This window comes from Molothrus ater, chromosome 5, assembly GCF_012460135.2.
Source record: "Molothrus ater isolate BHLD 08-10-18 breed brown headed cowbird chromosome 5, BPBGC_Mater_1.1, whole genome shotgun sequence".
Lineage (NCBI taxonomy): Eukaryota > Metazoa > Chordata > Aves > Passeriformes > Icteridae > Molothrus > Molothrus ater.
In genome coordinates, this window is record NC_050482.2 from 46,182,592 (window position 1) to 46,207,758 (window position 25,167).

The window sequence follows — 25,167 nt, forward strand, 5'->3', positions numbered from 1 at the left end:
AAAGCTTTGGGTGAGGAAGGATATTAGGCAATTATTACTGCTAATTCCAACCACATTATAATGCCTAAATATAGTCCTTGCCCAAATGTTCAGCAACAGCAGTGTAATATGGTACCACGAGAGTTAATTTTAGCTCTTATTGAGCTGCTTTGTCTCTTCTGTACATCTTCAGGTTTTTCTGATACATGTATATTCTGTATTTGAGGAGGACATAAATGTAATTTTCATAATCACATAAAGGGTTAACCTTTTACCGCAAAATTCAACACAGACAAAAATAAAGAGCTGCAGCTGCCACCTCCATAATGCCGTTTCCATGAGGATTTCTTTCTATGTGACTATATAAGGCTTGGTTCCTAGACATCTTAAAGACAGACAGGCTCTCATGAACCATCACATTCTACAGCACAAAATTCTGCCTTATGCCTGCACATCAAAATAAGGATTCTTCAGAAAAATAACATGCTAACATTTTTATGGACTAAACATATCAGACTGATAAAATAATGGTCAACATCCCTCAGGTGAAATGCTGGACAAATTCAACATTCACATTCAAGCTAAAATTCTGCTGGAATGCTTCAGCTTTGCAATGCAGCAAAAGCAAAAAGAAATCCTCTCAGTCTGTCTGTAACTTTTAGTGAATCTTTCATAAGAAATTCTGAGAGGTGAATGGCAATGGATGTAAAATGTAATTCTGCAGAGAGATCACATATAATCACACTGAGAAATTCTGTGGGGATCTCTTTTTTCAGCAGAAAGCAGTTGAGTGGGTTGTGGCTGTGCTCAGAAAGTACATGTTAATTTGACAATATAGTACAGCAGGGCAGAGTAATACAAGAGGAAATCTCGGTACACTTAATAACTAAAATCAGTGCAAAGTAATATCAGTGTGATAGATGAGCTCTTGAAATCGTATCCTTTGATTGAAGACCGTAAAAAAACCCTGTTACATGTTCCACCTCCTGTTATTTCACACATCACATGCAAAGAAGGAATGACAAATTCCTCCACCAAGTGGGAAAAAAACTTACAACATACAAGGCAAAAGAAACCGTAAGAAATAGTGGATGATTCTCAAAATAATGTTTCTCAAAGGAGACACTGCACAACAATTTTGTTTAAAAGGAATTATTTGCCCTAGCAACAACTCAGTTTCCCCCAGCATGAGACAAGACCAGAAAGCAAAGGAAGTGTATGTTTTGCCATTTGCACTGACCATACATTTTTCTTTTCTAACCTCGATATAGAATATATTTCTGATCAGAGCAGTGTTTTTAAGATATTTCAGCTTGTCTCTTTCCTCATTCCACGTACAAGATCATCTGTGCTCTTTTTCAACTTATGTTTCAAATCCAGAAGGAATGGAATTGGTGCTTTCATAAGAAATAATGTAAAATAAAGGTGCCCTACCCCAGTTTTTGCTAAATCTGTTAGGTTGTAGGGACAAAAAAGTATACAAAAATTAAGAATGTATAGAAAATATCCCTGGCTGTAGAATGAAATTTCAGTTCTAGATATAGGTACATATACAGTCATGGAAAATTACATTCAGATTTTAAGCTCTATGTGGACCATTCACTGAAATTTTATATAATTGCTTACATGTGACGGTATTGAAACTAATCACTAAAAATCATAGTCTTTTAGCAAGCTTGCAGCTTACCACATTTTGTAGTTATAAATACTGACTGGGGAAAATGAGAGAATAAAACCAAATTAACTGCTGCAAATGATTTATTTGGGGGTTGCAAATGTGACAGGATAGCCATTTAAATTCTTTTGAAAATATTTACGAAACATAAATGATCTGAAAAAAAATTGACACAATAATGTGCAAAATAATTTATCTAAGAATAATAACTTTCTAGGCATATTTAATATCTCTAAAAGTTGTTTACTTTTCACAAGTAACTGTATTTACTTTAAAAAAGTAGTATTACACACAGGATGCTTAGAAGAAGATGTGAAACAAAGAGCAACGATTCAAGTGGCTAAATGCAGGCACATATGGCCATTTTAGACACTACACGGTATCCAAAGTGACTGCAAAGGCTGACGGGTGTGACACACAACTTGGAAACCTTTGTCTTTCTGGTGAAGCAGCAAGAGCTCAGAAACAGTATTTCTAGTATCCAAGTTGGTCTAGACACCTGGTTTGGCACTAGAATTGTTAGAGATCAAATGCTAGCAGAGAAGGAGTACTGAGGGTAGACATAGACAATACATCTCAAAGAATCCTTTATAGTAGAATAAATACTTTCATGTGTGCATATACTCCATTTCAGATGACTTAAATACACTTACTTTATATAGGAACTGAAAACTTGTTACTATTATAAGTAATGATTATTGATACTTCTACCAAAATAGCTATCAAGTTAAGAGTCCAGAACACCTGAGTGCCACAGAGCAAGAAAGGCTGGCTGACACCAAGTCGGTTCCAAAAATCAAGTTATGATATTTTGGAAACATATGTGCATTTGGAACATGAAATTAACCTGCTTTAAATCAACTATGACTGCTAGGGGAGTAGCATAGTTAGCAGTCAATGTGTAGCTTTTATTAAGCTACTAGGATGCAGAAAAGCACGTCTCAATTTAGATACAGTTAAAGGAAGAACGAGCATTAGACTACAGTTGCTTAGACATGGAAGAGCGGTGAGTAGTTTTGGAAGACAATTACAAACTTTCATGCTCCACCACAAATGACACTTTACAGAGCTCTCTTACTATACAAATGCAACCAAATAAACAAAAATATTATCATGAAAAACTGTATGATTCATCAGCTAGTTGCAGGACAGAAGCTCCCACAGAGACTGAGAGGCATAATTTAACGTAATTAAAACCCCTCTTACACAACAAACTGGAAAGTCATGCAACACAAATGCTACACATAGAAACTCTGGATAATTTACCTTCACTTAGGATCATATAGGAGTTAGAGGACAGAGTTTCACCTACTGAATAGCTGCAGCAACAGAATAGATTACCACTCACCCCACTGCTCTTCAAACAGAGGGTATCACCGAGCAGCTCCAGGGCGAGAGCTGAGTTAAGAATGGCTAACCTGCTTAGAGGGATAATCAGCTGCCCCACTTTGGGCAGACTAGTTGAATTCACCTGGTTTATTTTGCTTGAGCTGGATTAAAAGTTCTCACACATACCCTTCTGCTGAAGCCATACCTGGGGACATTCTATGAAAGAAGTGCAATGATACAGAGGTGCTGGTCACACCTCCAGCTACTTTCACTGAACTCTGCCATCCATGAAAGGATGATATTCTCTGCAAAGAAGGGTCAACTGTTCTCTCTGAAACACACAGGCAGATATCCCCCAAAGGCACCAAATAGCCCTGCTTTTCAAATATGGTACACCTATTAAAAATAATATTTTCTTAACTAGGGATAATAATGTACATTAATAAACATTAGCAAGGTCTAATAAAGAAGACTAATTTATCAAGCTAAAAGCACTATAATGGTACAGCTGTTTAAGAGTCCAGAAACTGTAAACAGGAAAACAGAAACTCAGTCTAAGGGATCAGAATATAGACTAGTATTTGTGGGAATGATACCATTCTAGTCCCATAATCTATAGTCCAGATTCTGTTCAGCTAACAGTCTGATCAGAATACCAGGAATAATAGATGGTAGAAAACTCTTCTTTACCAAATAACCTCATCCAGTCATTGGCACATCTTTAATAAGTAAATAAAACTTCTTATGTAATTAGATACTTTAGATTTAGAAAACACCTTTTTTGACCATGAGTTATTTACTTCTCATCCACAATGCTTCAAGACAGGTGGTGACAAGTTCTTTAGGGCCTTAAACCAAATACATCTGAAGCAAGGCAGATGTAGAATTTTATTATTGCTTAATTCTGCTCTAATTTATTTATGCAACACTTGGTAGCATCAATAATTTTATTTACCTGTGAACTAAGTCCTCAAACCAGGCAGATCTGATCCTTCTATCACTTATGTATTTTTGCTATTTAAGCAAGTGTGCTTACATTTCACCTGAGGAGACAACAGATCACTGAGAACTTGTTTTGTAGATATGTAGATGGGAAGACTCTCCATTAACAGGGAAGTTCCTTGTAAAAAGCAAGGTGAAGAGATATAGCCAGTTGTCTAATTTACCCATGAGAAACATACCCATGAGAAATGAGAGTGCAGAAGTAGTCTGTTATGTCAATCATAAGTAACAAATTATTGCAGAAACAATATTTTGATTGTTTTAATTAGCACATTCTTCATTTGGAATAAACTGGAAATCAGACAATCATGGTCTCCCGAGAAACTGAAAACAAGTCACTTTTACTCTCTAAAAGCAAACAAGCATGACTAGCAGCTCAAGATATGAGATAGCACTCTAAGATATACCAGAAAAAAAATCTGCAGATTATTTCTTTTTCTAAATTTTATTGTTAAAATAACAAGAAATTACCATGAAAAAAAATTTAATAATTTTTCTTATTAAAAGTGGGCACACACATTTTTCTTGTAAGAATAGGAAAGAGAGAGAAGAAAGGAAGGCAGAGAGAGAACAGGAGGAAAGAAAGAAGCCATTCTGATGACCACAGATAGTAAAACCAGAAACTCTTGATTAGGCTTTCAAATTACAACTGTTCTCAAACTGTTCTCAAAAAGGACTTTTTTGAATGTGCAATGTGATTTTATGGTTTTGTTTTGTTGGGTTTTTTTTTTTTTGGTTGTTGTTTTTGTGGTTTTTTTTTTTTTTGTTTGTTTGTTTTTTTTAATTAGCTGCAAAAATCTCATGAAGACACAAAGACAAAATGTCAAATCTTTAGACAGTGCTTGTTTCCTGAAAGCATTTTTATGGAACCACCTATAATGAAGCACAGTAAAATAAAGCAAAGATGGTCACACCTGGAATAGGTTGCCTTGAATTTTATAGTGTTTTTAGCATTTCACATTAAGTTAGTTAATTATTCCTCCTATCTGCACCAACCTAAATGAAAGAGGGCTGATGACAGTGGCGGGAATAAATTACATGCATTAGGTATTTCCAAGGGGAATAACAGCGGTTCTTAACTGAACAGGGAGTCATCTACCAAATGGGACATGGATACTGGCCTCTTTCTAGCCCAGTTAACAGATAACCGAATTTTCTTCAAGTCTTTAAGATGGAAAAGAAGGCACTAAGCTGTTAAAATCTTCTTTGCTCAGAGAATACATGGTGGGCCAAAATTCAAAGGAATTGAGACAGCTACAGTACTGGTAAACAAAGAATAATCTACACAGAGGAAAGACATATAGATATTTTTTTCTTTTAAAACAGCTTCCTTTCTTCCAAGCATAACTTGGACAAATTTTAAAAAACCAAAACCATCTACACATATATGAGGATATACTATGTGTTTTCAAAACAAAATTAACTTCACTGATATGAACATTGATCAGTGAAGTTTAAAAGTAAATTTAAAGTGAAACTTGACTAAAGTTAACCAACAGTTAGTCTATTAATATGAAGCCTAAAAGTCTGTCATTTGTAATTGCTTTCAAATTCTCTAATCAATCTGAATTTCAATTCAGATTGTCATTTGATAGAATCCCAAGACATGCACTAATCATCACAGAGAAGTACAGAAGTTTCAATCAAAATAACTGCCTGCTTCTTAAAAATGGCATTTTTCTTCTACATCAGGTAAACCACACTTTCTACTGGAGCCAACACAGCAATGTTTATCACAGCAAAGACAAAGATTTAGAATAAGTCAGTAATTTCTAAGGTCTGATTCTTTTTGCCAGTTTCTGAAGTCAATTAGTTGAGGAAGACTATTAATAAAGAAAGACCATCACACTTGTACGATTTTACTTCACAGTCCTCAGGTGAAGGGTGGCAGAGTGCTAGTCCTGTAAGAACTCCTGTGGGAAAGTAAGAATTCTGAGCTTTGTGGTATGGGTTCTTAATGTATCTTGGCAGTTAGAGAGCCTGAATCATAGAAAGTAAAAACATTTCACCTTCATTGTGGGGATGGAAGTACTGCTACACACCAAGATGTGAGAGGTCTATGGTGACGAGGTGATTTTTCCTGTCTACTCCACTTTGGTGAAACCCGACCTGGATCCAGTTCTGGAGTCTCAGTATAGGAAAAGCATGGACCTGTTGGAGTGGGTGCAGAGGAGGGCCCCAAAAATGATCAGAGGTAGACCGCCTCTCCCATGAAGACAGGCTGAGAAAGTTGGGCTGTTTAGCCTTGAGAAGACTGAGTGAAGACATTATTGTGGCCTTTCAATAACTAAATGGGGATTAGAAGAAAGATGGGGACAGAATTTTTAGTATAACCTGTAGCAATAGGTATGGGGTAATGGTTTTCAACTAAAAGAAGGCATATTCAGACTAGATATAAAGAAATAGTTTTTTACAATGGCGGTGGTGAAACACTAGAACAGGTTTCCCAGAGAGGTGGTGGATGCCTCATTGCTAGAAACATTTGAGTCCAGTCTGGATGGGGTTTTCATCTGGTCTAGTAGATGTCCCAGCACATGGCACAAGTGCCCAACTGGATGACCTTTAAAGGTGCCTCACAACCCAAACTGTTCTACGAATTTTAAAGTTAGGCATCAGGCAAAAGTTCCCAGCTGATTAAAGTGGACCAGAGCTTAAGGCAGTGCTGGCCTTTCTTCTTCATTGTGGTACAATGCCTTTTAGGAAAACACAACAGTTAGTAACACAAAATAATGAATTTAGGGTCAGGAAGTGCCATTTCCATTTGCCCTGCACATAAGAGCATAGAATAATGAGGTTCACCTCCCCTGAATACATCTGACACTGAGACACTAAATATGGAGATCAGATTTCAGTTTTAATCATGGGATATTTCTTTAACAAATTAGTGTTTGTTGAAGTATTTTAAAAAAGCAAAGCTCCTACAAACTCACTTTATTTCTATTTTACATTGTATCCCTATATGGAATGTACAAAAAGGATGCTTGAAGATACATGAAAAAGAAACAAAGAAAAAAAAAAGAGAAAACTTGAAAAAAGAGCTACCATACCAGAAAGATTAAAAATATTCTAGAAGAGTAAGCAAGAGAGTGAGAGTAGGGAAACACAGAAGCAGAAGTCAAGGGTGAATATTAATTATACATCTAGAGATATACATATTAATAGTTCTATATGGTTTTATATATATTAATAGTTCCAGGGAGCTCTCACCAGAACTGCACTACTTGACAAGGGCTTTCAGTCTTCTTGCTGCATCTGTCTCTCCTGTCAAGAAACTCCTTTGATCAAGATACTGAAATTAGACTTCTCTGACTTTCACTTTTGCTATGTTCCTTGCCTGTATTATCACAGCCACATCAACTCTAAATTACTGCCCAGGTAGAAGCTGAGGTTTTCAAGTATTTGTTGAGTGGATACTACTTAGTTTCCTGATTCTTTATACATGAAGAGAATTGCACAGAGTTTTTATTTTTACTGTGCACCTTGCCTGAAGTCAATCATATTTAAATGCAACTCTGCTTACCCAAATAACAATGACATTATTTTCTGTATTACATTTTATTTTTCTACTTTATTTAAACCTATAGATTTGTCATTGACAATTTCTGGACTAAGTCATAATAATTTTCTCAGTATCACATCACAATCATGGGAAAACTTAAGACAAAATCAAGGAGAAATTTACAGTAGCTAAAGCACCTTTGAAAAACTGTATATTGACTCAATTAAAAGAAACAGAATAACCCCGAGTACCTTTTAGTTATTCATTTTAGATGGGTTTTTTTTTGATAACTTAATTTTGACAGATGTCTTTTTTTTCTTTATAATTAAAGCTTCCTCACATGTTTAGCTATGCCACAGTGAGTTTCTTAGCATATTCCACATTCACTCAGCAATCCTTTCAGCTATGTCATGTGGGAAGCTTAGCCATGCTGTTCTGCGTTGTAAACCAGGTTGTAAAGCCAAGGCTATTGCTAAGCAAAGATAGCCTTCAGTCATGAAGGCAGAATTTTTGCAGCATCATCAGACACTTTCTCAGTCCTTATATACTTATTTCTTTGGTGTGCAGTCTAATATATGGCACATGTTTTGACTCCTGAAGGAGGATTAGTGTATTCCTGGGCCTCAGGTGAAAGAGATAAAATTTTGGTGTCCAAGTGTTTTCTTCAGTCAATGTAATTTTCCAGAACAATTTGAAAACAAAGAACCTACATCCCAAACCCAATGAAAGAGTACAAAGCTCAAAGCTGGAAGTTTTGGCTTCTGGCACAGTGGAAGTAGGTACCAAGACCATACCAGATTCCTGGACTAACACAAGGAGAAGTCACCACTTTGGAAGAATTCCAACAAAATAAGAAAAACTAAGGGCAGAGGAGGCAGAGCTCAACCAGACAGGTGAAAAGAAGATAGAAGGGGTCAAAGAGAAGGAACAGAATGCTGAAAGTATTTTTAGCCTGTTTCATGAACCTATGCCTTTCTTTCAAAACAAAAATTAAAAATCCCAAACACGCATGCCCATTTCTACATAGACTTGTATGTGCCATCACAGGTATTGTAAATTGGAAGCTACCAATACACACACACACAGAATGTACTTTTTCTTCTGCTAACTTTAGAGAGAGAGCCATAACCTAAAAATGTAAAGTTGCATCTAAATCCTCATGAGATTACAAACATATTCATGGAGATTGTACACCTAAGAAACAGATTGGGATGGAGGGAAAAAAGGAAAATAGCTTAAGCAGGTAAAAAAGTCACTGGGTTCTATCGCTTTAAAGAATATTACAAAATCTTAGGATGAATTTCAGCCTTTTCACTACATCTTTCAGCTTTTTGACAAAAAGTTTATTTGATGAGCTAGGAAATTACGTAGCCTATCAACTGCATTCTTCAGAAAACAGAAACACTGCTAATATGCAGATCAAATGTTGATGATAGAGCACAAGAAAAGTTTGGAGGTGTTATGCATGAGATTGCTATCGTTCTGCTTCCTCTACAACTTCAAAGCCAGTTAATACAATTAGGCTCCCACATGCTCTTAAATTAAACGTGTGAATGAGACAGACTTCTTCCTCGATTTCATGTATAAACACCATGATTGGCTTGGAGGCACTACCCATAACTGAGTGCTAGGTGTGACTCTCATCCCTTAGACATCCTCAACCCCACTAAATCATACTAACATAAGGATGGCACACAGAGCCTTTCCTGGGGAACTCTCAACGGCATCAGGAGCACTTAATTGACAGCTGTGATCCTAGAGACACCAAGAACAATTTTTTAGCTGTGGTAGATCATCTCTCACATCCCACTCCCGTGACACAGCTGGCAGCGTCATCGGCCCCATCGCTACATCTCCAGTGGCCTCCAAGCATTTGCTGCTCATAATCCTGTCTCCACCCCAAAGCTTTTCATCTTCTTACAAAAGAAATTACCTTCCCACAATTTCAGTGGGAATACTGCAGATCTGTCAGTAAGTACATGGTAATTTATTTTTTTTAATAAATCTGCCATCATGGCAAATTGCCACTCTTCTAATTAAAAAGTATTTTCAAGGTAACAACTGTTTTTTCTTCACAATGTGGGAATGCAAGGCTGCTTATTGGAGGATGGTTTTGCACATGTGACACAGACTAGCTGAGTAATAATAATAATAATACTGATTCAAGCACATTCACCAATATGAACCCATTTTGTGTTGATATTTTTTCACAGCAGAACATTAGAGACCTACTAAATCAAAACTAGAATAAAGATTTTACATATAGAGAAAGAAACTTGATTTTTGTATAAGCCACTAGAGAGGAATTGATTTTCTTGAAAGACCTCAAGTATTTATTAGGATTTTACAGACTGTCAAGAATCACATAAATCAGGAGATTAGGATATTTTTCATTTAGTTCTGAAGTAAAATTTTTTTGAAGTATGAAGGAACAAAAATTGAACATAATTTAAGCTTCTAGTCTTAGTATCAAACTCAGGCTGAGTCATAAAAATCACTGAGGACAGCTGTGATTATATAAAATTTACTGTGTACCAGCTGTTCACTGAGAGTATTACATTAAGAAATTGCCCCTTCCAAATATAAATTTATATACAAAATATCTGATGTGGTAGTTTCCCTTCTACTAAGGGGACATAAGGTTCTACACAACTCCTTCTAGATACAAAAGAGAATAAATAGACTGTATTTATGAAACATAGAAAATGTATTCATTATGTGGTTTAATGGCAAATTTGCTTCGGGTCTGAAAGATGCTCTAACTGCCAGAAAAAAATCTAAGAAGTTAAAATTAATTTGAAGAAAATAAGAACATGCATTGAAATTCTGTTAAATACCTGTCTGCTCCAAGTATCAATGCAAGTGTACACTAGAAACAAACTCTGCAATATGAACATTTCAGAACTGTCTTGTTTAATGGCCTACAGAAAATCCACAGAAATCACTTTAATGTAACTTAAATACCTTTGCTTGCATTAAGTTCTCTAATCAGTGGGGCTGAATCACAAGGGGGCAAAGAGGTGATAGGAAAGGTCATCAGGAAGGAAAAAAAAACCACAACACCTTAAAGAGACATGAGATGTGACCAGACGGCACTGACAATAGCTACAATGTTTTGTACACAGCAAGAGAGTTTTAAAAACACCCTACTTGGTTACAGAAACCTTGCAATATCATTTTGGTGCATTGAATAGGCTGTGAAGCTTGCTCCCACCCTGAGCAAATTAGCCCATGTTATGCTGCACTTCAATACCTTCTCAAGCTAGAGGCAGTTTAAAGATGGCACAATTGTCTGTTTTGCAGAAATATTCTCAACAATTTAGGTAAAATACCAGGGCTGCCAGGAAAGACTTAAGGGAATTAGGCTTTGACTCAATTTGCCTATGATGCACAGATATCTTTAAAAATACCAACCTCTTTATTTTTAACTGTCCACAAGAACAATGTTACAAATCATTAAACGGTATTTTTCTAAATGGAAGACTTTCTAATTAAAGCAGAACAGAATAAAGAAAAAAACCACTGTAGTCCAAACTAAAATCTGCTATATTGCAACTCGAGCCACTCCTAGCATTTTCAGTTGTTTACCAGGTGAATTTTGAAAATCACTTTAATATTAGTTTTCCTGAATGTCCTCATCTGCAATAACATCAATCCTTCTAAAGGGCTTTACGACCTGCTAAGGAAAACAGCACTATAGGAAACCTAAGTATTAACAGCATCTTTTAAGATGTTTGTCAGACTTCACCATAAACCCTGAGTTTTTCAGAAGTCCTTTAAAAACTCTTTTACTGTGGTTTTATACTTCTCTAATGTTTGTAGGAATCATTTTTAATATGAAAGAAACTGAATGCATGTGGAAACAAATTTAACTACAGAGTATACATAGATTTATTATATATATAATACATTGAAAAATTGGAGAATGTTTTATAAAGCACTCTGGGTATAATGATGATGTGTTACTCCTAGGCATACATACTTCAAAAGAAAATGGTTATGGTTTAACTCCAACAAAATGAATTTAAAATATTTATAAGATTTGAATGATTAAATATTATTTTGCAAAATGTGATTTTTCACACAGTATGATACATTGGATTTAAATCAGAGGCAGATGGTATCCAGTATTCTCACTGAGAGGACTGGTATGTCAGACAATTTAGTATTTTGCTCTGTTTAAGACAAACAGGACCTCTAGGGTCTTTGAAAGTCATTCTATATTGGAAGGGGAGCTAGAAATATGGCGTTCACTTAAAACATTTATTTACTGCGCAAGGCTACACAGAAAAGTAAGGAGAAAAACTGCATCAGGAGTCTCCAATGTTGTCATGAATTCCAGGTTCAATTAAATACCTTGTCCTTTTATGATCTTTCCCACTCAGCCCATCTAACTTTTAGACTTCTATTCATTACCATTTTTTTGGGTAATAAAAACTGCATTCACATGCTTTAATGCTGGCAAGAAAACCCTCCCAAAAATCTCCAAATAACCTCTGCAAATATAACCTTATTTCAGAAGCTGTGGCTGGCTCATTAATGATGACAGAGATGAGCACTGATCATAGAGTTTTCTAAAACAAAATGTGGTATTTTTTGAGAAAAGACATTTTCAAGAAACTTTCTTGGTAACTAGGCTGTCATTGAGCTTACTGCCTAGAGCCTGATATGATTTAAGGTCATCTGAGTAACCTACAGAATTTAATTCCATACGAAAAGTAACATCCCTTGGGATTTTATACCTGCCTCTGTTGTGAGAATTAACCTTAGAAAATATGAGAGTTGAAACTCTATCAATCCAGCTGTGAAACTTCCATTAAAAACACCATTCTAATCTTCCCACTGCAAAGCTCCAGCCTCCAAAACAGGGTGTCAACCCTGTGCCATGAAGCCTTTCCTCATTGCTCCAAGTCATGACCCCAAACCAAATCATCTGCCTCCTCCTCTCCTACACATTCCATCTTTCCAGAAACTGACTCAATCCCTATGCTTTCTCACACTTCTTATCTAGTTTTCCTACCAAGGTAAGGACATCGATAAGCAATGCTGCACAGTTGTGGGAAATGCTTTCTCTAACTCTGAATATAATGTAATGCAAAAATAGAAGCCCAGGTGCAAGATACAGCCTTCTATGTCAATATAATTTTGTCTGTTTCATGTGCTCTCTCAGGACTAACAGGTCCTCACATAGGTCTACAGGTTAATTGTTTCTATTTCCTGAATTGCTGGGTTATCACACATTCATTGTACAACACAGAAATACTGTGAAATGGAGACAATACTGGCATCTGTAAGTGGTATGAGAAATAGTTAACAAAAAATACATGTTTAAGACCCCGATATTTTTCCACTTTTACTATTATTATTAGCATTAAAGACTATTAAACTATCTTCCAAGCTGTTTCTTTACTGAATACCATCTATTTGCCATTGGATTGAGGGGAGAAAAAGACATTTATATTACCAGAGGATTGCTTTTTTATTTTCAGGTCTCTCTCTTCTGGGTTCTCTAGACCCATTTCTTCTTATTCCAATAGTGGCTAAAACTTCACAGAGAAGATGCTTGTGTTGTACCAAAATTAATTTGTATTAACTTCCATCCATTCACTTCAGTTCCAAGAACACACTGATACTCTCGTGGAGGAATACCATCACTAAAGGCTGCACACACCCAGGATGGGGTCTCTGCATCTAGTCCTTCCTAAGAACAGGCAGCAGTGCTGAGAACACTGGTCTCAAGAGTTCAGAGACCATCTGTAGACATGCCATGAACTACAGGTCCCCAAGCAGCTCCTCAAAACCATTTAAGACATACAGCACACACACACAAAAAAAAAAAAATCAAAAAATCCCCAGAGCTTGCACTGCAGTAAGTTGGCAGGAGAGATCAAGAATACTTTAGATGTCCTTGGGTCTTTCATGCCCACGCAATTCTTTATGTGAAAATACCCAGAGGATCCTCTGCCATACCTAACATTCATGAAGCTGTTCCTGACTAATCCATATGGTGTGAGCATCTGCCACTTTTCAGTATAATATTCATTTCCAGAGTGTCGCATTTTCCACAGATAGCATGAATGACTAAAAAGTAATAATTTAGTGATAATTCTGCTTCTGGGAAAACATGAAACGGTGAAAAATTGACATTATCTTTGGTATTTGCAAAGCCTCCTGAAGTGAATGAATATATGGTACTGCCTCAGCATACATTTAAGGACTATATTTCTTATCAGGAACATTTGCTCAAGGAGTTTGTAGAAGGATGGGGGCTGGCCTCTTCTCCCAGGAACCGAGAGACAGGACAAGAGGAAATGGCCTCAAGCTGTTCCAGGGGAGATGAGACATCAGGAAGAATTTTTTCACTGAAAGGGTGAAAGCACTGTCACTGGTTCCCCAGGAAGCTGGTGGAGTGACCATCCCTGGAGGTGTTCAAGAAATGCCTGCACGTGGCAGTGGTGCTCGGTCAAAGGTTGCACTTGATGATCTTGGAGGTCTTTCCCACACTTACTGATTCTAGGACTGTGAAGACACAAATGTCTTTAGAAAGCAAATTGTGTAATGGAAGTGTTCAGAACTAGAATGCACCTTTTTTTACATTATTTAAATGCAGCTTATTCAGTTTAAAAATACTGAAGACTAAATAAATCTAATTTTGTTTGATATTTACATTTGAGTACAGACCTTTTTATATGTGGTCTGCAAGTGATTAGTCAGTTTTCCCCTCCAAGAAGTGAATTCATATTAAAATCACAAGTATAAAACAGATTTGTCCAATCTGCATACAGAAGTATTAGAAGGCTAATAATATGATAAAAACCTATGAGCAGTAATTTTGGTGTCAATTCTATACTTTGACAATTACTCCTTAAACATGATGGACATTTCTTAATTTAATTAATAGAATTTTAAAAATTGTGGAAAAGAATTTTTTCAAGAAAAAAAAACCCTTATTACAGAATTCATAGAATTATTTTGACTTTTTTTTCCCCAGAAAAAGACCAAATTTATATCCAGTTATGCATATAGCTAACTTCACTCATTCGAACTGACCAGTGAATCCAGCTTACATCTGTGTGAGCAAAGCACATGGGTATGGAACTGGCACACAGACTGCTGTCTCTCTACAGACTGTTTTCTCCTGATACTAAAATAGCTACAAGGCTGCATTTTCAGTTTAGCTGTAAGTGTTACAGAAGACATACCACTTCCACCACCCCCACAAAGAAAGGAAATTTTATACAAGCAAAAAGCAAAATCACCACATATGTTAGCAAAAGGGCAGCTTTCAAATAACAAATTAACTCTCTACATTGTTATTTAGTACCAGAGACATGTTGAACCGTGACATGGCTTTTTCATACTCACACCCATCCTGGCTATGGGAAAAAATTTGTGAAGAGCCCCTGCCATTGTGTTTTATTGTTGAGGAGACTGTAAAATATAAATATGTAAAATGTGGGAAACTGTTACACTACAGATCATTGTGATGATGGAAGATGAGGAAGGAAAAAATCCTCAAATCCATCATCTCTCCCTTCAGGTACCAGAACTCTACATTAAACAAGTGAGCTAAAAGCATCCAAGTGCCTTATCCAAATGCGCAGAAAAGTTATGCTCCATTAATTTATGCTAAAATCTAATTTTATTTCCTTCACAACTAAAAGGAGTAAAAAAAAGGAATAAAATGTTTCATTTTTCCTTTCACTGCATATGAGCATGTTCTTAAAATACCATCTTACTGCCTCAGGAAAAGAAATGTTAGCATAAGAATTTCACCTTTTCTCATTGTATAAACTCAACCCCCCCCCAAATATTTCTAAAATATAATTACTGTTTTTGATATTACAGCATCTGATCCGTGAGTACTTATTCCAGCTAATATTTTCAAGAAACATACCATGGCTATTTTTGATCTTCCATACATTTCAATGTAATTGACTGGTTAAATTTTCCTGTGTATTAAACAAAATTATTGAAATTTTTAATTTGCAGTAGAACAAATCAGACTGATAAATTTTCTTGAAGTACTGGGCCTAGCACTTTCTTTTGTTTAATCCAAGAGAATGAGCAGTTGATTTTTGTCTTTTTATCGAATGAGAGCTCAAGAGTGAAAAACATCAATAGAACTTCTGAAAATAACCTGCCCAGGAACTTTGCTTCACAGAGCTACCTGTATTTTGGGCAACACTTGATCTGCGTGCAGAGAACATGAAGCTCTTACAAGAGTTTGGGATCTTCTGCACATCTCTATGCTGCATGTTTTATGTGTGTCTCTCAACAGGTCACAGCACTTGTCACTGCTTCAGTTTTTCTTTGACAAATCCCCCTCTAAGAACAGATGGAGGCTCGTGTCCTCAGATATGCACCCTTGGTTCTCTGATTTCACCCAATGCATCAGCTCCAGGTCCATGTTTCTTGGGAGAACCTCCAACACAAAATACCACAGATTTTGTCTAGCCCACGGGAGGTTGTTCACCTTTCACTTAGTAAAGCGTGATGGACAATGCTTTCCTTACAGCTCCCAACACTGGGAGCTCACACAGCCCTAACTGCATGCAGGTTAGAAGTGAGGAAGGAAGCAGTCTTGGTATTTTACTGGTTGCTCAGGCAACCAGCTCCACTGTGAGGAAACAAAACATGGAAAAAGTAATCTCACTGAATGGAAATCTACTTAATTCAGAATAGGTATCCAGTTTATAAAGTAGTGTGATGTTATGTAAGACCAGAAAAACAGTCCAGATTTGATGCGTATTTTACATCAACAAAATTGTAAAAGAACTGGTACTAACAACTTGTATTATTTCCAAACTGTATTGAATCATCAAATGCATAGAATCACTAAGAAAACTGAATCTAAAACCTGAATTTTAAACTAGCTTTTCAGAAAAAAATAGTCACTGATATTCAGCAACATCTTCATATCAAATAAAGCATCAAAATATTTGTGACTAATTTCTGTGATATCTATGCAAGATTTATGGAAGCCATTCCCTTATTAATGTCACAGGAAGTTTTATGTCAGTAAGAAATAATGGACAAGCTCTTCTGAGTCGAATTACCAATCTGATATACTGAACAAAAGCATGGGCTTTATAAAATCACTGCAATCTAAACACTAGTCCTATTGTACAAATTAGGGTCGTCACAGCACAGTCCTGGTACCAGCTTTTATTTTGCTGACACAGTTCAGGTGATCTCTCACAAAAAAATATCCAGTAATCTATGCTTGCACTTTTAATTAATAATGGAATAAAGAATATTCCTACACCATTAATATTACTTTCCCTCCCAATATTTTAGAAGAAATATTTGCCATAGGCCAGCTCTAATTTTAGCAGTCATTCTATAGCTGTATTTTACAGAGCTTAGTCTTCAAAGATACTCTGAATTTCATTTGAGAAAAAGGCAAATGAATATCATTTGACACAAACAGAAATATAGTAAGGGTATGTTAAGCCAGAAGGGCAGTACAAGCAACCAAAGAGTTGACATAGTTACACAGCCAAGAACTCAGTATTTAGCATACTGAATTACATTAGAAAAATAGAAGATGCATGGTCATTCCTTGTATTTTAGAAAGGAGGAAGGGATCCCTCTAAAGACAGAGGATCAGTGATAAAGATGTTAGGGAAAAAGTGATTAATTCCAGGCAACTATGTCTTAGAACAATTAATTTTCAAAGCATCAAACACACAAGAGAAAGCTAAATCAAAGCAATGAAGAAAATATTGAAGCTGATGCTACAGCTGCTCACAGTTCTTCTTTGCATATCTCAGTTTAAATGTAAAATGCTAAGAGATGGCACTTAACCCAGTTTCTCACTTACAGGCTAAACATACATCCTTGATTTTTATGTATGATTTTCACTAATAAGAAATCCAACAATAATATGTCACTTACAATAGTGGCTGCACTTCATATTTTAGTGTAGATATGAACTTATGTCCCTTTTAAGAGAAAACAAGCATTGGTCTACTGCTGTGTCACAGATTAGCTTACAGTCAAGGCATATTCCTCTACATTTGAATATAAGCCTTGCGTGTTCTCTTTATTTGATATAAATATTCAAGAAGTTCAGAATCCATACTTTAGGTTTTAAGAGAAATTTAAATTAATACTTATGTATTATGTTTTATTTTAAAATAAAATTGTTCTAAGAATTACGTCTTTGGCTGCTTTATAAACTGAACTGGATCAATCTCTCAGTTTTTCAGGTTTTCCTCTAGTGTTTTACTGCCAGGCTCAAAAGAAAACAAACCCAGAAAAATTGTCATTAAACAGCACCTTCATTTCTCAATATCACAAACTGAAAGGCTTATATTGTTTGCCTACACAATGCTATACTATGCATACAAAGAAATGCATGCAATAATTCTCTTTGCAAAATAATAATAATTCTCCTTGTACAGAAATAAATTAATATCTAGAAGCACAATCAGTCCCGCAACTGCTCTGATCCAAAGATCATGAAACACATTGTAACTACCCCTAACAGAGGCAGCTGCCTCTGAAGAACACAATGGCAACCATTCAGCAGACTTATGAGCAGCATCACATCTTTTCCTGCCACAGAAATTAAACAATCCACTTTCTTACCTCACATATTAGATAGACAAGGATGTGGCCTATATCAGATAAACCTTGATCAGCTTCCAAATGATGCAGGAGTAAGGAGAGAATTAATATCAGCCATAACTGAAGACCTTTTGTTCTTGGTTTGTTTTCACAGGTTGAATTTGTGTGCTGGAAACTCTAGGAAAACATGACCATGCAGAAGCATACATGACCATGCAGAAGCTTAACTTAGAAGATTCATTCTCTGCATTAAGGTTATAGATATTCTAATTAAGGAAGTACTTTTTTTTTTTCTATAGAAGTGTTATTTGGCACAGAATGTGCCATTTATTGTATGAATTAATCCTGATTATTATGTCAATAATGCCAAATTAAATCAGTATGTTTCTATTCTTTAATCAAATCAACATCACTCGCCTTGCTTGAGTCAGTTTGCATTAAGCACATATCAAACATTGGATAACAAAATTATATGCAAAATTTGGGACAAATAAGTCAAGTTGTGAAGACAGCAAACAGTTTAAAACGGTACATTTCAATGTTACGGAATTTGAAGAAAGGTTTATGTTAGACTGATCAATTATGAAGTGACTCAAATATTTCAAAAAACAATGATGAATCCTTTGATTAAAAATATTTTTTAGAAACTAGCACTGCATCCAAAGATCATAAGAAATCTTGCTTAAACTGAAAGAAATGTCTCTATAACTAAATTAACACTGACAGCTGTTTCATAAGGGCATGTTTTTTTACTGATATTTCCCTGAAGAAAGCTCAGTTTCATGATAATACAGCAAAAACAGGTCAAAACTTGAAAGATGAGAATATTATACTGCAAGTTTTTAATGCAGGGTGAGATTAAATTTCCACCTGCAATTTTTATATTCATTTAATCTTCCCTATAATAAATTACAGTACAAATGTCAGTGATTAGAGTACATTGCAATTTTCTTTTTAAAGATGCAAAAAGAGCTTCATGAACACAGCAACATTTTGAGTATCAATTTAAATTCCTTGGAGTGAATTTTTACCATCTGGGAAATGCTTCACACTTAACTTATTTTCAGTAACTCTTTGCAAAATACCAGGGCAGCACAGTTTTCACCAAATCTTTCTTTGTCACAATTCTATAATTCCAATATGCTATCTAATTATATAAAAATATGCAGAATCACACTTGAACTGTGATTGGAAAAATTGCATCAGTTTTGCTTATTCAGGCTTTGAGCTTCAAAAAGCTTTGGTAAATACTTCACTGGAAAGGTACATTTCTATTGATAACCACATTTTTCAAAAGTTTTTATGTTTACTGTGCACCTCTGGATCCAGAAAGAGGATCAAAGTGACCAATAGATGGGATCAAAAGAGAATGCCCTTTAACTCCTTTTTCCTTAACACTACACCCTATACCATTAAACGATGCAAACACCTTTCAGGTTTTCTATAAGCATCTTCCAGCCTATTATGTGTCCCCATACAGGGTATTCCAAAGCTGTATATTCTATTTACTGTTCACAGAAATTCGGGCACACAGAAGAGAATGTCACATGTTTAACATGCTCATTCTCAATTTTAAGTTTTATATCATCAACCAAATTCACCACTGTTTTATGTCAACAGAAGCCCCTATGATGGATCCTTTGAAGGATATGTGTCCTCTCCACCCCAACACAGGAAGGAATTGTGGGATTTGCATTAGATCTGGGAAGGTTGTGAACAGAATGGTGGCAAAATTAATAGCTTCAGAGATCCAGTTTAGGCACTGAAAGTTCTAGAACTATTTCTAGCATGATTCACAGATCCTAGCCTTAGTGATAACGTGTCCTGCATTCACTTTATGTGAAATCTCCTTATAAACCATTCTAACATAAGCAGATACAATTGACTGAATGCCACAGCAGCAGAAATGATTACACCAGAGCTTCATTGTGATGATCTTAAAGTTTTCAAAGGTTCAGAGTTATGCGGAAAATTGGTAAGAAAACGTGAAAACCAGATAGTAATGAGACTATAGCTGTGATGGTCTGGACTAGGTATCTTTTTCTATGACTTTCTATTTATATACTGCTCTGAATCTACACAGGGCCATACTGTGTACTGCTCCATACTGATCTACTGTGGATGTGTGAAAGCCTGCCACAAGACCTTACACCAGCTAGCAAGACAGCTGTCCAAAAACACCAGACAGAAACTCTTCCTGAATTCCATGGTAAGGACTGAAGAGATAAACCAATCCTTTTTTGTTCTGGCATGCTACATCTTACACATCTGAAGAAAAGAGGCAAAGAGGTAACAGTTCAAATTATTTTGCATGAATTTGCCTGTTAAGTAAAAAAATAATAAAAACAACAATTTTTTCTAACACCTCCATGCTTTTCTAACAACTTATCCAAGGAGATTCAAGTTAAATTTATCGCTGGCATAACAAACAGTGGACAACAGTCCCAACTCTTTATTTCCCAGAGCAGGTTGTGCCCAGCTGAGACAGACTTCTTTGATGCACCTCCATCAGAAAAACTTTTGGCTCTGTGCCACTATTTAGCCCATAAAGTTGTCTGGATGTTAAATGTTCAACTTAGAATGCTAAATGTTCAACTTAAAATTAGGAGTTACATATTATTCTATTACTAAAAATGATATTTTTCTTGAGCAGAGATTGACTTCACATCTGAGGAAGCCACAGAGAATGAGTTATTTCATCTACAGGCAGAAATAATTTTGCTTCTGGCATATACTTCAAAGCAATTTTTAGAATCTGAAACAGAAATAAGTGATGTACTGTGCTAAAATGTCCCAAATTGATTGCTAGCCTTAGAAAAACAGGAAGCATGCAGATTTAAATGCCTTTTTAGAGCACAGAATAATCCCAAGTCTTGTCAGTTAAGTGCACCTGTCCAATTCAGATCTGTTTTAAGTCACTGTTCAGTTCTATCCTGCACATGTTCTACTTTAGAATTATAGACTTAGTCCAGAATGATATCCCACTGGTTTTGAACTAATGTATTGCCTCCAGTGTTTTTAGAAAGAAAAAGCTCTTCAACACCAGTAATTTTTAATGTGTTGGAGTCTGATTCCATCTGAAATCTGCTATACTGAGTAAGAAAATTTCCACTATTACCAATAAGCTTTGGATGAGGCCCGTAGAGAATCTTAACTGATTATCAGCATTTTAAACACATTTTCTTACCAAATTCCATATACTGTCAGTATCAAATATTCTATGACACCTTCTATAGATAACTATATAGGTATGTATACCTGTAAGTGTAGGTACCTTGCAGAACATTGTATTTTGCAAAATACATTTGCACATTTTGGTCAAAACAGTGACTTCAAAGAATAATGCAGCATATGTAACTACAGCATGTAATTAAAACTCCTTCATAAACAGTCTAATTTATTTTTCAGGTTATGAATGAATGAGTGATAACATGCAGAATAGTTTGCTATATCCATTAAAAAACAGGTACTTGAAAGTAGGATTTTAAAGTATAGATGAGAATTAGCAATCAAACTGCTGACTATTGTTTTCTCTTTCTTTTTTCTCTCCCAATTTTGACTTATCTATTATTTTTTTCTTGTTCTCTTTCTCATGGTTCCAACATTTCTAAGTCAGAATACAAAATTTCTCACCAGATTTAGCATAATCATATTATGCTAAATTTCTCAACAGATTTAGCCTAATCATATTATAGACATTTACCTAAGAGAAAAACTGGACCTACTGCCATATCTTCAGTTTATTTTTAGTTCTCAGGATTCCAGGGGATGAGGGGTATAAGGACTGCTAAGAATTACATTTCTTTTACAAGACAAATTACTTGCTTAGAAACCTTTTTCCTTTATTTTCTATCATCACTGCCATTATTCCTTGGATTATCAGATTGAGGACTAAGACAACTGAAAGCAGTGAAATGCAGTTAACATATTTTTTTCTATTTTGTGTATCTTTTCCTAATACTACTTTAATGACAGTATTTAGTAAACAATTCTTTAATCTTAATTTGCTTACAGATATGATGCTAATTGTACAAGATCTGCTGTCTATGGTGCTGAGGCAGAATTTAATTATGCAGAGTGATGGGTGGGTTTTTTAATTGTTCAACACCATTTTAACTCAGTATCAATATCTGAACATGGGGTTTGGAAGTGCAAATGCCCTTACTGGTTGTGACACAGAAGAATGAAACAGGAGGAGAGTGCATATCCAGTAACCAAGCTTGATTTCCAAGTGCTGAGAAGAGTGCAAAGAGCTCCCATAAAAAGAAATAAAGCTCTCATAAGGAAAACACAATATGATATCTAATTACAATGACAAGTTTAGAACTTATTCGAGGCATAATAATCTATGACCATTTAAATCCCAAAAGGTGAAGAAAGGCAACAACTATATGACACTTTCTAAAGTAATTGTACTGATTATTTATGCAGCTGATATAAGCATTTAAGGCAACTCAATATTATCCCTGGAGTAATAGGAGGCAGAGTAGTTTAGACCAAAATATATGACATTACTAATCTCAAACAGTGCAATTTAAAAATCTAAAATATTGAAGTATGTATTAACAGTGTTTACTTCATCAGGATTCCAGGTAAACACCATCATGAGATATTCTTGCTTCGATGTGTGTACCTCATTTTATGATAGTGGTTTGCTTTCACTGACTGAGAAAAAATATTTCCCCATGGCTACTGTTGCTATAGGTGATGTTTCAATTGCTGCTTTACTGTGGAAGAATGTTCTTGAGAGAAGGAATATATCAGGGTCAGAATTTTCTGAAATCCCAAAATTATCATGTGTGATTATTTCCTGAAATAATCATTAAGACACATTATGACACTTGATTGGAACTTGAAATAGGTCTGTTCCAAAATTTTTCTACAAAATTAAATGAGGCATTTAGTACCTCGGTACTGGTCACCTTATCTTTAATTGAGATTAGTGCTGTTTCCGTTTCCCCCATCATTTTCAACATGTAGCTATATGACAAAAGACAACACATCACTCAGGCATCTTGTAGTACCTTATCAAGAGTTTAAGAGTTTAATGCTAAGAGTTTACGCTTAGCATTCCCACATGGGTCAAAACCAACAGTGTTCCATCTCTATTGCACTGAAGACAAATTCAGCATTTGCCATAGAGTAAAAGCATGAAGATACAGCAGATGGGGGCTGGCTGCTTGTTAAACCACCAAAGCACAGCTGCCTAAATTCTCTCAGAAACTCTTAAGTGATACACAGTCCAAGGAGAACTTCTCCTGACAACAGTAGACACCTTGTAGGCAGATATGGGCTGTCAGTTCCACTGGCATTACACCATTAAGGGGTTTCCTGCCTATACTAGAGTATGGAATTTTAATATTTTACAATATGAAAAAGAAAACAGTGATGAACATTTATTATTCTGTGGTCATGATATAACACTACCTCCTAAGTCACAAAAAAACTTGGGGGAGAATAGCTCATGCAGTACATGCTGCTCTGAGAAATGTCTGTTTTTAGCTTTGAGAAAAATGCCTGGTGATACAGGGAAAAACAGTCTTCCCTATTCCCTGAACCTGTATTTTCAGCACTGTTTTTCTTCTTTTATGTTGTTATTCTATTTTTTTCTTTTTCAGTGTCTCATTTGTCTTGCCTATGAAGATGACATAGAATATCTTTCCAGAGGAGGAGGGAGGGGAATGCAATTTTGAGTATCATCTCACTTTATCTGAGGGATATGAACTAGCTAGCAAGTAGGTAGGGGTTATTCTAATTGCTTGGATAGACAGCAAGCGAGTCAAATAATTGAATATTTATGGTTTTAACATCTAACTCCTGGAATTGTTCCCAGAAATGAACAGCAAAACAATAAGCTTGGTTATACAAAACCTGTATCTCATAGTTAGTCTTTCTGATGGTAAAAGAGACAATTACAGCTTTTTCCACAGTTGAAACACTCAGAATCTCTCATTTCTCATTGTTTTCATTCATCTAAATTTTTTTCATGGTTAATAGGACCTCATTTGTACTGAAGGCTTACAGGTGCATCTTCATTAGAGTTTTACCTTGGCTGGGAAATCTCTCCACAGTTCCTATTTATAGTGGTTTTGTTCACATCCTGGAGCAATCTTGAAGTCCCTTCCTTCTGGGTAAAATTAAGTGGGAATGTGGGCTCAAATGTGAGTGCTATACCTTTGTTTACTTTTACATGATTTACATGATCTGTTCTTCCATCATTTTTAAGGTGCCACTAGACTTTCAAAGCCAATATTTTAAGACCCAACAAGGATCTATAAGATTCACAGGGTTCATTTGAAGGATGTTTGGTTTTTACTTTTGCTTTAGTAATAGCAACATTAAACTGCCTCTTAGAAGATTGCTGTGTAGGCAAAAGTTGTTTTTTTCTAAATTCAACCATTTATCAGAAACAAAAGTCCCCAATGACAACCTTATAGTCCTACTCTGGGAAATACCAAATTAGAAATAAAAAAGTAAATTCACTTTTAATAATTTGTTACTGAATTCTTTCTATTAAATATTTAATTCAACTATAGTATTTGCTTATAGTATTCTATGGAATCCAGTGAAAACTAAAACTGAATAAACCTACACCCACCTTTCTCCTAATTAAAATTCATGTAAGCTGAGCATAGCAGCATCACAGAGTCACAGAATACGCTGGGTTGGAAGGGACCCACGAGGGTCAGAGTCCAACTCGTGGCCCTGCACAGCACCATCCCCAGGAGTCACTCCTGTGCCTGAGAGCATTGTGCAGACACTCCCTGAGCTCTGTGGGGCCGGTGCTGTGACCACTGCCCTGGGGAGCTGTTCCAGTGCCCAGACACCCACTGGGTGAAGAATCTATTTCTAATACCCAACCTAAACCTCCCTGGACACAACTTCAGGCCATTCCCTCAGGTCCTATCACTGGTCACCACAAAGAAGTAATATTACAGCTCTCAAGCATGCCTACATATATATATATATGTATATGTGTGTGTGTGTGCGTGTGTGTCTATGTGTCTGAGATCTTGATACTTTGATAAATTAAAACCAGCTTGGGGAGCATTATATTTGAAGAAAAACTTAAATTTAGATTTAAAAAAGCAAGCATGCTGGTCCCCAG

The 25,167-nt window shown here is 35.8% G+C and overlaps 1 protein-coding gene across 1 annotated transcript in view; it reads right to left on the reverse strand.

Annotated features, from left to right (window-relative positions):
* Positions 1–25,167, reverse strand: part of ANKS1B (ankyrin repeat and sterile alpha motif domain containing 1B) — a 417,422-nt gene that overhangs the window by 228,978 nt on the left and 163,277 nt on the right.